At 46.9% G+C, this 13,125-nt stretch overlaps 1 protein-coding gene across 4 annotated transcripts in view; it reads left to right on the forward strand.

Annotated features, from left to right (window-relative positions):
- TBP (TATA-box binding protein) overlaps positions 1-13,125 on the forward strand; it is a 336,509-nt gene that overhangs the window by 189,815 nt on the left and 133,569 nt on the right. The window lies entirely within an intron of this gene.

The raw sequence follows: 13,125 nt of genomic DNA on the forward strand, positions 1-13,125 counted from the left end.
AACAAAGGTGTCTCTTAATTGACCATGACTTTGACAATGAGGACCTCCTTCTTGTGGTGACTAACTGTATAACCAGAACTCCTTTGCAGTTGACTAGCTTGATATCTAGACCTTTGTTGTCAACACGCCCTATATCCTTCTACGAGTCTACCTAAAGACTGCTCCAGATACCATTGGCAAGGATGGCCTGTTTCTAGAGTACAGTAGATCTGCATGAAATCAGTGTTGGTTGTTGAATAAGGATCTTACTACAGCAGCACCACATGTTGTCTGGATCTATGCCTAACACCTAGCCCCCCCCCCCCCATCAACCATTTAAATCTAATATTGATATTATTTCTAATTAGAAAAGGATTACGGTTCAGATGGGGAGCTGTTTCGGTAACTTCAGAAGAGGGTTCCTTGAATTAGGGTGGGGAAGCCTGAAGATGTGAGAGCAGGATGCAGTGGAACAGCATGGTGATTATTGGAAACCAGACTTGTATGTACAGGAGGAATTTCTTAGCTTTGTTTCAGACCATATCGAGCACAACTGCAAACAAGTTTTGACTAACTTTGGAAAAACTAGAAATGCACAAATGTTGTCCCCCATACCTCTTTTTATTTGCTAAAAAAATAAAAATAAAATCATTAAAAAAACGGTAAAGCAAAATCCACAACCCCTTCTCCCTTCTTTCGATTCTTCTTGCAAGTTTTATTTGAGCATAGTCTAATCATTTACAGATGAAAAGGAGGAGTCTGTACCAAGGTCAATACAGGTTGCCCTAGATCTTGTTTTACTCCAGATGGCTGCAGTAAAATTAAAGGTATTACCTCAGTCTTCGCTCTCAAGTATTTACTTATGAAAGCTAATGCGGTCTGTAGGAAGTTGACTCTTTAGATGTATACCAGAAAGAGTTATATTGTGTAGATTCCAAGTGTCTCTTACGAGTAGACAGGGGCTTGCTTTAACAATCCCAAGGTGCTCTTTTTGTGGTAGTGTGGTTGAGCAACCTTCTACTAATCAAGGAATAGTGTTAGACATTTGTTGCATACACAGTCAATAAATGATGCACACTCGATAAGAAGATCTACACCAATATAGAAAAATAACACGTTTATATAATTTTTGACACAAAAAGCTTAATTATTGGGTAAGTACTTTTTAAAATAGCATTATTGAAGAAATTGGGTAAATATACTTGTGTCTCTAATGCAGTAATGTCATCCTATGGATGAAAAACACATATACTGCATACGGGTACATAGCCGCAGCTTACAAGACCAATCTTCTGGAGTTAAGGTAGGTGTGGGCCAAGGCAGCATAACTGGTCACTTCTGTAGGCTCTGGGACGTCCTGTTGCCAAGGTGATTTTGGCGTTGGGTGCCCTGTTGATTTCAATGGTACGCTGTCCTGGGAGAAAGAGGCTGCTAGCTGGGACTGCAGTCCGGGTGAACCCGCAGGGAAGCTCGGTCCTTGAGGTGCTCGGGCACGTAGGAACACAGTCGGTCCACTTCTCCTCGGACTGTAGGGCTCAGGTGCAGTTGTGTCTTTAGGCGTTGGGTCCGTGCTGCAGGAGACACTTTGGATCCCTGCAGGGTACAGAGAAGTTGCTCCGCTGCTCCACAGGAGATACTGATTGCTCCTTGAAGTGCTGGCAGTCCTCTCCGGCTTTTAGAGGCAGAGCAGCTGCAGGACGAGTCCTCTTTGGCGCAATTGTCGGGGATAGCAGGCAGGCCAGCAGGGTTGGCGCCAAGTTAGTTGTTGCTCCCCAGTTCTCTTCCTGGGGATCCTCCTCAATAGTCATACGCACTTGACTATTCCCGCCCATGCGCGGGGACCCCGGAAAATATATAAAAAATATGTGATTATTTATTTATATATATATATATATATTTTTTTTTTCACTGATAAAAACATAGGTTTTTGGGGAAAGTTATAGTTAGTTGGACATTTCACTCGTACAAAACCCGTGAAATTCCCCTGTTATAGTTAGTTCAGCGAACTATGACTCGCGCACCCACAATGCACTGCTGATGACATCACATATTACATCACTCATGACATGGTCAGTGACATCACTGATGACATCTCAATTGACATCACGGATGACCTCATCCAGTGACTGTGTTTCTGTAAAGTTTAAATATGTTTAATATATATATTTAAAGGCATATTGAAGAATGAGTGGGTGTATAAGTGTCTGAATGGATGATTTAGTAGGTCCGTGACTGACTCTATAAGTGAGGGATTAAACGTATCTTACTGAATGCATGGGTTAGTGACTAAACTGTGTGAATGTCTGTATCAGTCTGTCTGTTGGTGTGTAAGCGGCTACATGGGTTTCTGAATAGGTACATGAGTGTCTATATGGGTTATTGATTGGTTGTCTGAGTATCTGTATGGGTGCCTGAGTGTTTATGTGGGTGGGGGTGTGTGTGACTCTGTCCATAGATGTGAGTGGGTGATTCACTGGGTGCATGGTTTCAAGAGTGTATCTGTGATGGACTGTATGGGTGGGTGAGTGTGTTATTGAGTGAATGTATATCTCGGTGGTACATGTGTAACTACATATGAGAAAGGCATTATATATGTGTGTTGGAGTATATAAATGGCTATAAGTGAGAGTGTGTGATTGTGAGAGTGGCTGTATGGATGAGTGTATGCTTGTATCAGTGATTGTATAAGAGCGTAAGAATGTGCTAGTATTTGTATGAGTGATTGAGCTGGTGTGCATATGATAGTCCTGTACTGAGTGACTATAAGTATGAGTGACTGTACTGTGGAAATATGGATTTTTCTGGTCAGTTATGTCCCCTATCTTGGACCCCAACGGTTCTATGTACATGTCACAAGTACATGTATGTTCCCTCCAGTTCCAGTTATGAAGACGCAAACACATGTGCGTCCACCGTCAACATGTCCTCTGTCAGATCCGCCATGAATAGGCCGGATATTCCATTCCTAAGTACAAAAGGCCACCGGCTTTATATGGCTCACTTATGCCATTTTACAGTCCAGGCAAGTAGGCCCTGATTCTGTCATCAAAACTCCTCTTGCCTTCTGCCTCTGAAAGCTCCAGTCTGAGCCTGCATCTGTGACCATGAACTTTGTCTCATTCTCTGCGCGGCTCACGAAGCCTGACATCAGCCTATTCTCTGCCAAGAACTGTATTTCACCTTCGAGTTATCTGCTTCCCCCCCAGCCGATGCATTCCTGCCTAGTAGTTTAAGTAAACATTCTTCCAGCTACCAAGCAAAGGGCCCGGCTTCTCTGTCTTAATGCAAGTAATTCATAGCCCTGTTACTATGGAAGATTCCTGCCCTCGCATTTAGTGTAGACACTTAGACGCTTGTACACGCACGCACAGTCAGTATAGAATAGATTCTGTTCGAGAGTCCTTCTTTGTGGATAACATAGTTCTTTAAACATAGGATGTTAGATATGATTTGGGATTAGGTTGACTTGACCCCTCAGACTTCTTGTCTCCACATGTAGAGCTAAATGTCAAGTCCCCTTCACCCCCTAGTTACACGTCAATTACACGTCATGCTGCTGCGCGCGCATCTATGCCAAGTATTATCTTATAGATCCACCTATAGGTGACATCACAGCCAATTATGTTCCTTTTTACTCCTAGTTCCACCCATTTTCGGTTACGCAGACAATTCGTCATTTTCCTTATCAATTGTTACGCCTATTGCATTCACTTCATTGTAATGTATGTATTATAAAAGTCATTTCATATCAATAATGTGTGTGCTTTCACTTCCTGAACCTTCGTGGTGACGGAACATTGGGAGCAACCGATTATAATCGAGTTAATGGAATAAAGCCCATTCCGAACCTCTAATACCACGGATTCTGCCTCTCATTTTACTGAGCTATTTTATTATGTTCCTGTATCAAATTCAGTCCAGGTAAAGGAGAATTATTTACCACAGTACGGGTGAGTGAGTGGGGGGTGTGTGTGTAAACCTAAGAATCTGTGAGTGTGTATGTAGTTATTGCTGTTGGAGTGTCTATGGTTTTGAGAATGGCAGTCAGTAATTTAGAGTGGGTGTATCAAAAGTTATATTAGGGTGTGAGAAGATGCATCAATTTATCACCTGGATGATGTCATCAGTGATATGTCATCAGTGATGTCATTTGAGATGTCATGAGTGATGTCACTGACCATGTCATGAGTGATGTAATATGTGACGTCATCAGCAGTGCATTGCGGGGGCACGAGTTATAATTAGCGGAAGTAACTATAACGGGGGAATTTCACGGGTTTTGTACGAGTGAAATGTCCAACGAACTATAACTTTCCCTAAAACCTATGGTTTTTTTCAGTGAATTTATAAGGTTTTTTAAATGCTAATTTCTAACTATGCCTACAGAGGTAGGACATGTGAAGAAAGAAGAAAAAACGCACAGAAAGAAGTAGAAGAAATACAGAAAGAAGCAACAAGTCCGCAAAGACGAAGAAAAGTGCAGGAAGAAGCAAGACGTGCAGAAAGAACCAACAGAGGAGCAGACAGAGGCCTTGTTGCATCCTGTGCACACAACTTTTTTCAGACGGGTACTGGTGGTAACTGACTCGGACTAACCAGGCCTAGAGCCAGTGTTATGCTAAAAGACACTTAGAATACAGTGAAAACACCTACATACACTAGGGAACACTATGCGTTGGGTACCCCGTGATTAGCATGACCTCTTATGTAAGGCCCTAGTACATAATAGGGCAGGGGGATTAAAACTACCTCTTAAAATGCGCTACGGTGCGCGTTTGCACAGTGGTGAAGGGAGGGAGGGGGCCTGGGGTGACATGTGCAAACACGCCCTGTGGCCGTTTAAAGTTGGGAGATTAAGTCCCCTTGATTCCTGACGGTCCTTGGGGTCCAACTAGCCAACTAGGTACCACCAATAAGCGCCACAAAGCTGCGTTGCAGAGAGGTGTAAAAAGGGGCGTGGCCTCTGAACACCTCTGCAACGCAGATCCCTGGTGGGGGGGGGGGGGGTGCGTTTGCACAGTGGTGAAGGGCGGGGGTGGGACCTGAGGTGACATGTGTGCAAACATGCCCTGTGGCGTGTTTTTAAGTTGGGGAATTAATTCCTCTTCAATCCTGAGGGTCCCTGGGGGCCAACTAGCCCCCCAGGTACCTCCAGTAAGCGCCACTGCGCTGCGTTGCTGAGAGGTGGCCCAGGCCACGCCCCTTTTTACACCACTCTGCAACGCAGCTCGGTGGCGCTTACTGGAGGTACGTGGTGGGCAAGCTGGAGCAGCTGTGTTGGGGCAGGAAAAAGGCTGCGCACATAACACTGGCGGTAATTAAGGGTCCATCAGGCCTCCATTCAAGCAGCAGCTATACGGCTCGGTTTTAGTAGGTTTTAGGGGCATCCCTCTGTGAGCGCACTCAGAGGTCAGGACAGAGTGTGTTTAGGCCTTTCAGGACCTGGGGATGTCGGAGGGGGAGGAACTTGCCCGACTGGAGCCCCACTTGGGGCGGCTGGCATTTATAGGGATCGCAAAGCGGGCCTGTACCTGGTGCAAGAACACAACTGATGGTGGTCACTGTCGTTGCCAAACTTAGGGGACTCAGAATGCGGGCAATTCCTTCTTGAGGAATAGGATGTTAGCAAGTTACGGGTGGGGTGACTCCCACTTCAGGGGCAGTCATCCGACAAACTTACCTTATTTCCTCAACAGGTGCGGGGTTGGTTTTGGGGGCCCCGCCAGGGGTAGCAGACTGGTGGGGTCTTTGCGACTCGGGCAATGGGAGGTCTGCAGTTCCTGGACACTGGGTTTCTATGGTAGAGTGGCTCACTCCCTAGGGGAGGTTATAACCTGAGCATATTAGGAAGGGTCCTGTAGCGGCTGGGTGATGCTCAGGGGGGTATACATGCCCGTCGATTATCAGGTGCAGACTTGCGCATAGTTAGTGCATATTGCATGCTGGACTAGTTCCCGCAGCTGAGGGATCGAGGTGGTTGGTCACTATGATCAGAATTGGGGCCGCGACATGCGCAGCAAGCTGGATTTTTCACCGGGCAAGATGAAGGTAGTATGTTTGCCAAAGCGGTGTAGACACTGAGTCGCTTGCCCGTGCTTTGGGCCCGTATGGCTCATTTGCAAGCAGCAGCGCGAGTTGAAGCTGGGGGCGGTGAAAAGGTCTCCCTCGGGTGAGTGACATGGGTGATCCTCGGATCCCACACATTAGCAGCTGGCTGAAGAGGCCATGTGGGACTGCAGTCCCCTGAGTTGGTTTATCCTGCATTACAGAGGTAACCAGACTGATGAATCCGTGCATTTGAATCCGACATGGCTCCGAGCCTGAAGATTGATAGGAACCTAATGGTTCAGGGGTTGCCTTGTGGTGCGGAGGGCGAAGGGCGGTTTGTCCTGGTCGCCCTTGTGGCGGTAAGGAGGCCACATGAATTGCCTTACATTGTTAAGGGGAGTCCTCCTGCATACTCCCTAGGCCAGCACTGAGGGGAAGAGACGGTAAGCTCACCCCAGAGAGGATGGAGACACCGGCTGGGGGCAAGGGCGCCAGTTTACAAACTAGGGCATGGGGCATCCGCCCCTGGTTATTCCCTACGTGCCCCAATGGGCAGCCTGGTGGTGGAGGGGTGCGCCCCTTCGGTGGCGGACAAGGACCAGATGACAGGGCTCTCCTCTCAAGGACGCAGGTGAGTTGTGCCTTGCGTGGCTCTCAGTTGGTTGGGGGACGCAAGCCAGAAGGCCCCTTAGTGCTGGAGCAATAGACAACATTCTAATGGTATATAAATTCAGTTCTGTCAGACTTGCTGATGGATTATGATTTTATGATCAACTTAAATGTAAATATTGCTTAACGATTGAATTTGATAAATCCATATTGTAGGAGAGTGGAATCTGACTAATGGTTGCCCCCAACTTTTTGCCTGGTATTTAAGTGGATTTTGACTAGTCTGGCTGGGATCCTGCTATCCAGGACCCCAGCCTATCTGCTTTCTCCCTAAAACTGTTGTGAGTACTCTAGGTACAAACATAATTGGATGCTGGGCATGCCCTACCAGTCCCTTGTAGATGGTACCCTAGGTACCCAGGGCATGGGTCCCCCAGTAGGCCTACCAGGGCTGCAGCACTTATTGTGCCACCCTGGGACAGCCACCCAAACTGACACCACCAGACCACTACTGTAGTCTGGGTAAGGTGGTGCTAGCACCCCTTACAGGGATGTAGGTACCCTATGTCCCATACCATTACAACACATATACTCTCATAGGTCACCCCTATGGCAGGCCCTGGTAATCCTACAGGGCTGGGTGCTGAGGTATGTGTGAGGGGGGACCCCTACGTGAGTAGGACCTCCCTGCAACCTTCGTAAAACCGTTACTGGGTTGTTTGTAGTGTAGCCATACCATATACTCTAAACCGCATTATAAGTGAATCGCGTCATCGCGATAACTTGAGAATGGCTACACAGAACCATATCGTGTTTGGTGTCAAACATGAAGGAATCCTACCCCCAGTCCAGCCATGGGCATGGGGGCACGATTCCCCCTTGCTAGGAGGGTGATATGGGAAAAGCGGTAGATTTTAGACACCAATTTAAAAGTGCACATGTACCACAAAATGGCTACTGTCCGCCACCTACACGACTCTGGCTGGCTGTTGCTGGGGAAAACCCCAGCCTCGCCAGCTGGACAATAGGGCTCCTGTGGCAGGGAGGTGCCAGCACCTCCCCAGACAGGATAATGTGGATTGGAACAGGGTGGGTGCACCAAATGTCCTTTCAGAGTTGCACGTAGGCAGCTGCAGAGCCCCAATTCTGCATACACCGCCTGGAACCGGTTCAGGGGCATCCTGCCCCTCGCCCAGGCGGGAAACACACAAAGGGGAGTGGGTGTAGCCACCCTTTCCCGCCTCGACTCTGATTGGCAGGCTCTATTTTGGACCATCCCCTAATCTTGGGGATATATGGGAATAACTTTGCCCTAGAGCCTTAGATTCGTACAGGACTTCACAGAACTGACCTTCGACGAGCTGCTGCCCAGCTGACTGAAGAAATCTCCCTTGGGATAAAGGAGTTATCCCCCTGCTTGGCAGGCACCTAAAAGACTACAAGATACCCGGTTGGAACTTCGTTGCTCTCACGACCTTCGACGCCTTCCAGCAACCTCGAGGTGGGTCTCCAGTGCATCCCAGCGTCCTGTGAGTGTGCCCAGCAAGTCTGAGCACCCTGGACCACGTGGGTGTCGAGATCCCCGCATACCCAGAGACACCGGCCACCTCTTGTCCAGCACACGACCCCGACCAGTGGGGAAGTTGTGCTTTGGCCCATTCTTGAGCCAACCATCAAGCAGCATTTGTGCCGACTCTCAGCTCCCTGGCCCGCTCCGGTGGCCCGTGGGAGCCCTTTTACGCACTCCATTTTGCTGCCTTCCGCGGTCCCTTGTCTCTCGACTTGTGGGCCCTGACGGAGGACAATCTTCTTTTCCAAGAGTTCCCCTGGTTGCTCCAGGCCTGCTCTACGCTCCCTGCAAAGGAGAGCACCCTCAGACCTCGTGGGTCTGCACCAGCAGCTGCTTTGTTCATCTTGCGTGGGTTGCGGTTGCCACTGCTTAGTGGATCCAATCGGGACACTAACACCGCAGCGACCCTCAGCCGACGTGAGACAGTCGCCCTCCAGAAGCTGGCCTTCCTTGAAGCCTCCCGGAGCCCGTGACTGCAGAGCCCAGCTGTACCTTCCACACCTGAAGCACCCGACATCCACGAGTTCCTTCCTGTGAGCTCCCTGGTCACTGTACTGTGACCCAGACTCTGTCCCCTCTGCTTTCAGGTTCATCTTTGTCTTTTCTTCAACTTTAATCTTCACGACTTCAACGACACTTCCAGCTAGCAGCAGTTTGGACTCCTTTTCCATAGAAAATCAGCCCGCGACCCGACACCAGAATCGACCTATGCACCCGGCTTCGCTGGGGCAGGTAACAGGGGTACTTCGGTACTTCCGTGGTGGTGGGCTCTCCAAAGCCTTAAGTCTCAAGCCTTAACTTTGTACTGTTGTTAGAAGTGTCCTTAAACCTTAATTATTCAACCGCGACATTCTCCATAGGCTAACATTGCGATCCCGATAGCAGCTTCTCGCACTGCACACGCCTCCCGTGGGTCCCCTTCCCCTTAACTGTGGGTGGATTCTGAAGGGGCAAGCGATCCTGAATGCCCTAGGCATTGCCTGTAGAATTGTCGTGGTTCTTATACCACTATTTTAGTATATGGTTTGGTCCCCCCCTGGGGCCCATTGATTTCTGTGCTATTTATTGTGTTTATAAATGCTTGTTTGAAATGTAACTTTGCCACTAGCCACATAAAGTGACTGTGGGATTCTGTCTAGAATAAATACATATATTTTATATATATACCTGTGTGGGCTACTCTTTCATTTGGTTATTCAAGAGGTTATTATGGTAAAACAATAAGCTTAACACTCCTTCAAGACTTAGCCTGAAGGCTGCTCTCCACAGCTACCACTAGGATAGCTTTCTTTAAAGGTTGTCTTAAACCTATCATCAATAAGAGTCGAATTGGACTGGTGCAAGGTGTCCCTATAACTAGGAACAGCATATGCCAGGCCGACTTCTCACACATATCATATTGAATTGTATTAATTATATATTGTCATGTTTGTGTGATTTGTAATAAACCTGGCCTCTTTTACCCACAGCTCTGGTCGTCAAGTATTGATTTGTGGGTTTGGATGGGGGCGGGGCCAGGAACAACCTGGGGGGTCCGGGTCCTATGGAAAAGTGCGAACTATAAGGAAGCGCGCCATTAGGACGCAGCCCCCTGGGAACCCGGCCACGCCCCCGTGGTTCCTCTTCGAAGGATTGTGTGTGACTACAGCATGAATCACTTCCGGGGCAGCGTTGTGACGTCACTTCCGGCCGGGGCAGGCAGCAGCGAGGGGGAGGAGTGGGCGTGGGCCTATTTAGGGCAACTTGCCTTGGTCTTCGCCCTCTCTGCCTTATGGCGCCGGCCCCGGTATGGCACGTTTTAAGTTGAGGAGGATAAAGTCCCCTTGAATCCTGAGGGTCCCTGGAGTCCAACTAGCCTACCACGTACTTCCAGTAAGTGCCACAGAGCTACATTGCAGAGAGGTGTAAAAAAGGGCGTGGCCTCTGAACACCTCTCTGCAACGCAGCTCCCTGGCGCATACTGGAGGTTCCTGGTGGGCTAGTTGGCCCCCAGGGACCCCCAGTATTCAAGGGGAATTAGTTCCCCATCTTACAACGCTCCAGGGGGCACATTTGCAGAGTGCTGCAGGGAGGGGGTGGGGCCTCCGGCGCGATGCCTGTCTGTTTTTTTTAATGTATTTATTTTTAGGTCTCGCGCCTAGCGATGCAGTGCGCAACACTGCTTGCACAGCGAGAGTCCTTTTGTACCAGGTTCCAAAACGGAGCCTGGAATGGCACGTTATTGGGATTTGCGTGCGAGTATTTTTCCAAAACAGCACGCAATAGGCCAAAGGCGGGCGCATTGCTCCGCCCATGGCCTATTGGTGTCTGTTACGTGCACCGTCGGGCATGTGTTTTCAATTATCGTGCCCAGACGCGGGCGCGATACTTGACACCACATGTTTCGCTGTGGCGCGCAGGCGCACCCCTCGCAGGCGTGTTGGTTTTTAGGTCTCGTTTTAATTAAGTCTAGTATCATCTTCTTGATTCAACGGTTGGTATTTTTGTCATTTTTACTTAAACTTATTTTACACTTAAAATTTCATTGTCTAAATATTAAGTCTGCTCAGATTGCTTGTTAGAGATGAAGCACCCGTGATATGTTTATGTTTAACATAGCGGGTACTAATTTGAGGTTTTTGTTATATGGATTATATGGGCAGCTTGTTACAATGTATTTAGATGCTTTTACTAACAAGCTGGTCGTTTTGACTATTCTATTTATGGTATACCAAATTATGAAAGTGTTTATAAAAGTGTGTTTTTTATACCGTGTAATACTGATGTATTTTTCATGTGCTTTTATGGTCTTGTTCTGACCGAAAAAAGAATGTACTGACTGCCTGACTAGTACCATTAATATTATTGCAACTTTATTTTGATGTTGTAATTAATTGATAAATCATATTTTTTTTATTGTGATTAATCCTGAATGAAAAAACCATAGAATTTGTAATCTCAGAATACTGTTGATTGACTAAATTTCAAACAACCATGTTTCAGGCATAAAGCAGAGAATATTCCAGAGAACTATTTCCAGAGTACTTTTGTGTCCCACAGTAATGTTTTATTCCTTACACTGTTCCACTGACAGATGTAATAGTTGTCAAAGCAGTTATCTTATTTGTCTCCTTCGGTGAAAATAACCATTTAATTTTTGGTGCCCTGCATCGCACGGTCTTCGGTGCACATTTACTCAGGAATATTCAGAACGGAGGCATATTGCTCGCACATTGATGTCAGATATCCAGCAGTATTTGATGTGTCACTCTTTTACTATTGAGCAATCTAATGCTTGTTGCAGTGCAGGTTGACGTCTCAGACTAGTGCAGGAACCTATGTTGCGTGCATGCCATCACAACCTAATGGCTGTCCCAACCGGTCATCTCAACATTCCTTGACATTCACACGCCCAATAAGGACATCTGGTGGTAGGTCATGGATATGAGATCTGCAGTGGATCCCTAGTGGTCTTGAACAGGTCAATCCAGGTGCCTTTGTTGTGTATGCAGTCCTCACTGTGATGCAGCGGATCTTCTGCACATTCAACTCCGGCGGGGTGCGGGTTGGCTCCTTGTCCTGCTCCACACATCAGCAGTAATAGGTTTCTACAAAACAAACTACATTGTAGAGGTTTGTTGTGTAGTTCAAGAAACATTGAAACGGGAGAAGGACCAAGGAGCAACTCGTATGTCTTAGAATGTTCCCTCCAGTGTAACACTCGCAAGGAATGCTGGGCCAGTGGGGTTCCAAAGAAAAGATCCATGGAACACATTAGCCTACTAAAATTCTCAGCTGAAAATGGTTTAGTGGATGAGGTGTGCAGGTCAAATATATATTTTTTTTTTAAACATGCTTAACAGAACAACTTACTGAATTTAAAATTCTGTATGTGTGCATGCATGTCTCCTCCCTCTTTCAAACGGAGAGTCATGTGGGGTTGACTAGCACATGTCATGGCTGCCAAAGTCTTGTGTCACTGAAACCTTTGACCAGTTCTGGCTTTTTAGCCAGGATCATTTTATATTCTGGAGTGTTTCATAGGCCAATTATAAACCAATACATTACATAAAAGTAGATCATGTCTAGTATTTATCTTTTTACAGAGCCATAGCAGCTTGGTGCGACTCACAAAGTGTCACTTAGTGTCACATACAAGACAACTGACTGTCACATGCAAGGACATCAAAAAATAGAAATGCTACACATAGGCATACAGCATACTCAAAGCTTGGCACCTATGGAGATTTTAAGTATTTAGTACAGAAGATAAAACCATCTCTATAAAGCATTATTCCATGTATCATTTTAGTACTGAGTCACAGCCTTTAAATTACTCACCAGGGAAAATCCTGCTTGCAAAGACACGCAGCTTTCACTGAAGCAAATTTTGACATTTCCTAAGTCCAAACTTATAATTAAAACTTTTTTTCCAAATAGTTCTCAAAACTGAGTGTACAAAACACACAATACTGTTACAGATATTCTTGACCAACTAGCCCTGCCTAAACTCAAAAACCAAAGAAACACCCCCTCAAACTCTTGGTTTAATACAGAGATAAATAATGAGAGATGGGCACTCAGACTATCGGAAAGAACCTGGAGACACAATCCCTCACCCTCCCATCTTGCACTTCTCAGACATGCTAGATCCACTTACAAAAAACACCAGCCTCAAGGAAAAGGCATCCTTCTTCCGCACTCAACTTGACCGTGCCAAAAACAGACCCAGGGAACTCTTCAAAATCATCCGAAACCAAACTAACCCTGCACCTCCTAATATGACAGCCTCATCAGACAGATGTAAAGAAATTGCCCACTTCTTCTCGGAAAAATTTGCCAAAATTGACCAATCCTTCCTTCCCACACAACTATCCTCCAACTTCCAATCCAATCTTGTCCTCGCCTCTAATGCCTACTCCACATCCCCCCTTCCAGAC

This window comes from Triturus cristatus, chromosome 6, assembly GCF_964204655.1.
Source record: "Triturus cristatus chromosome 6, aTriCri1.1, whole genome shotgun sequence".
NCBI lineage: Eukaryota > Metazoa > Chordata > Amphibia > Caudata > Salamandridae > Triturus > Triturus cristatus.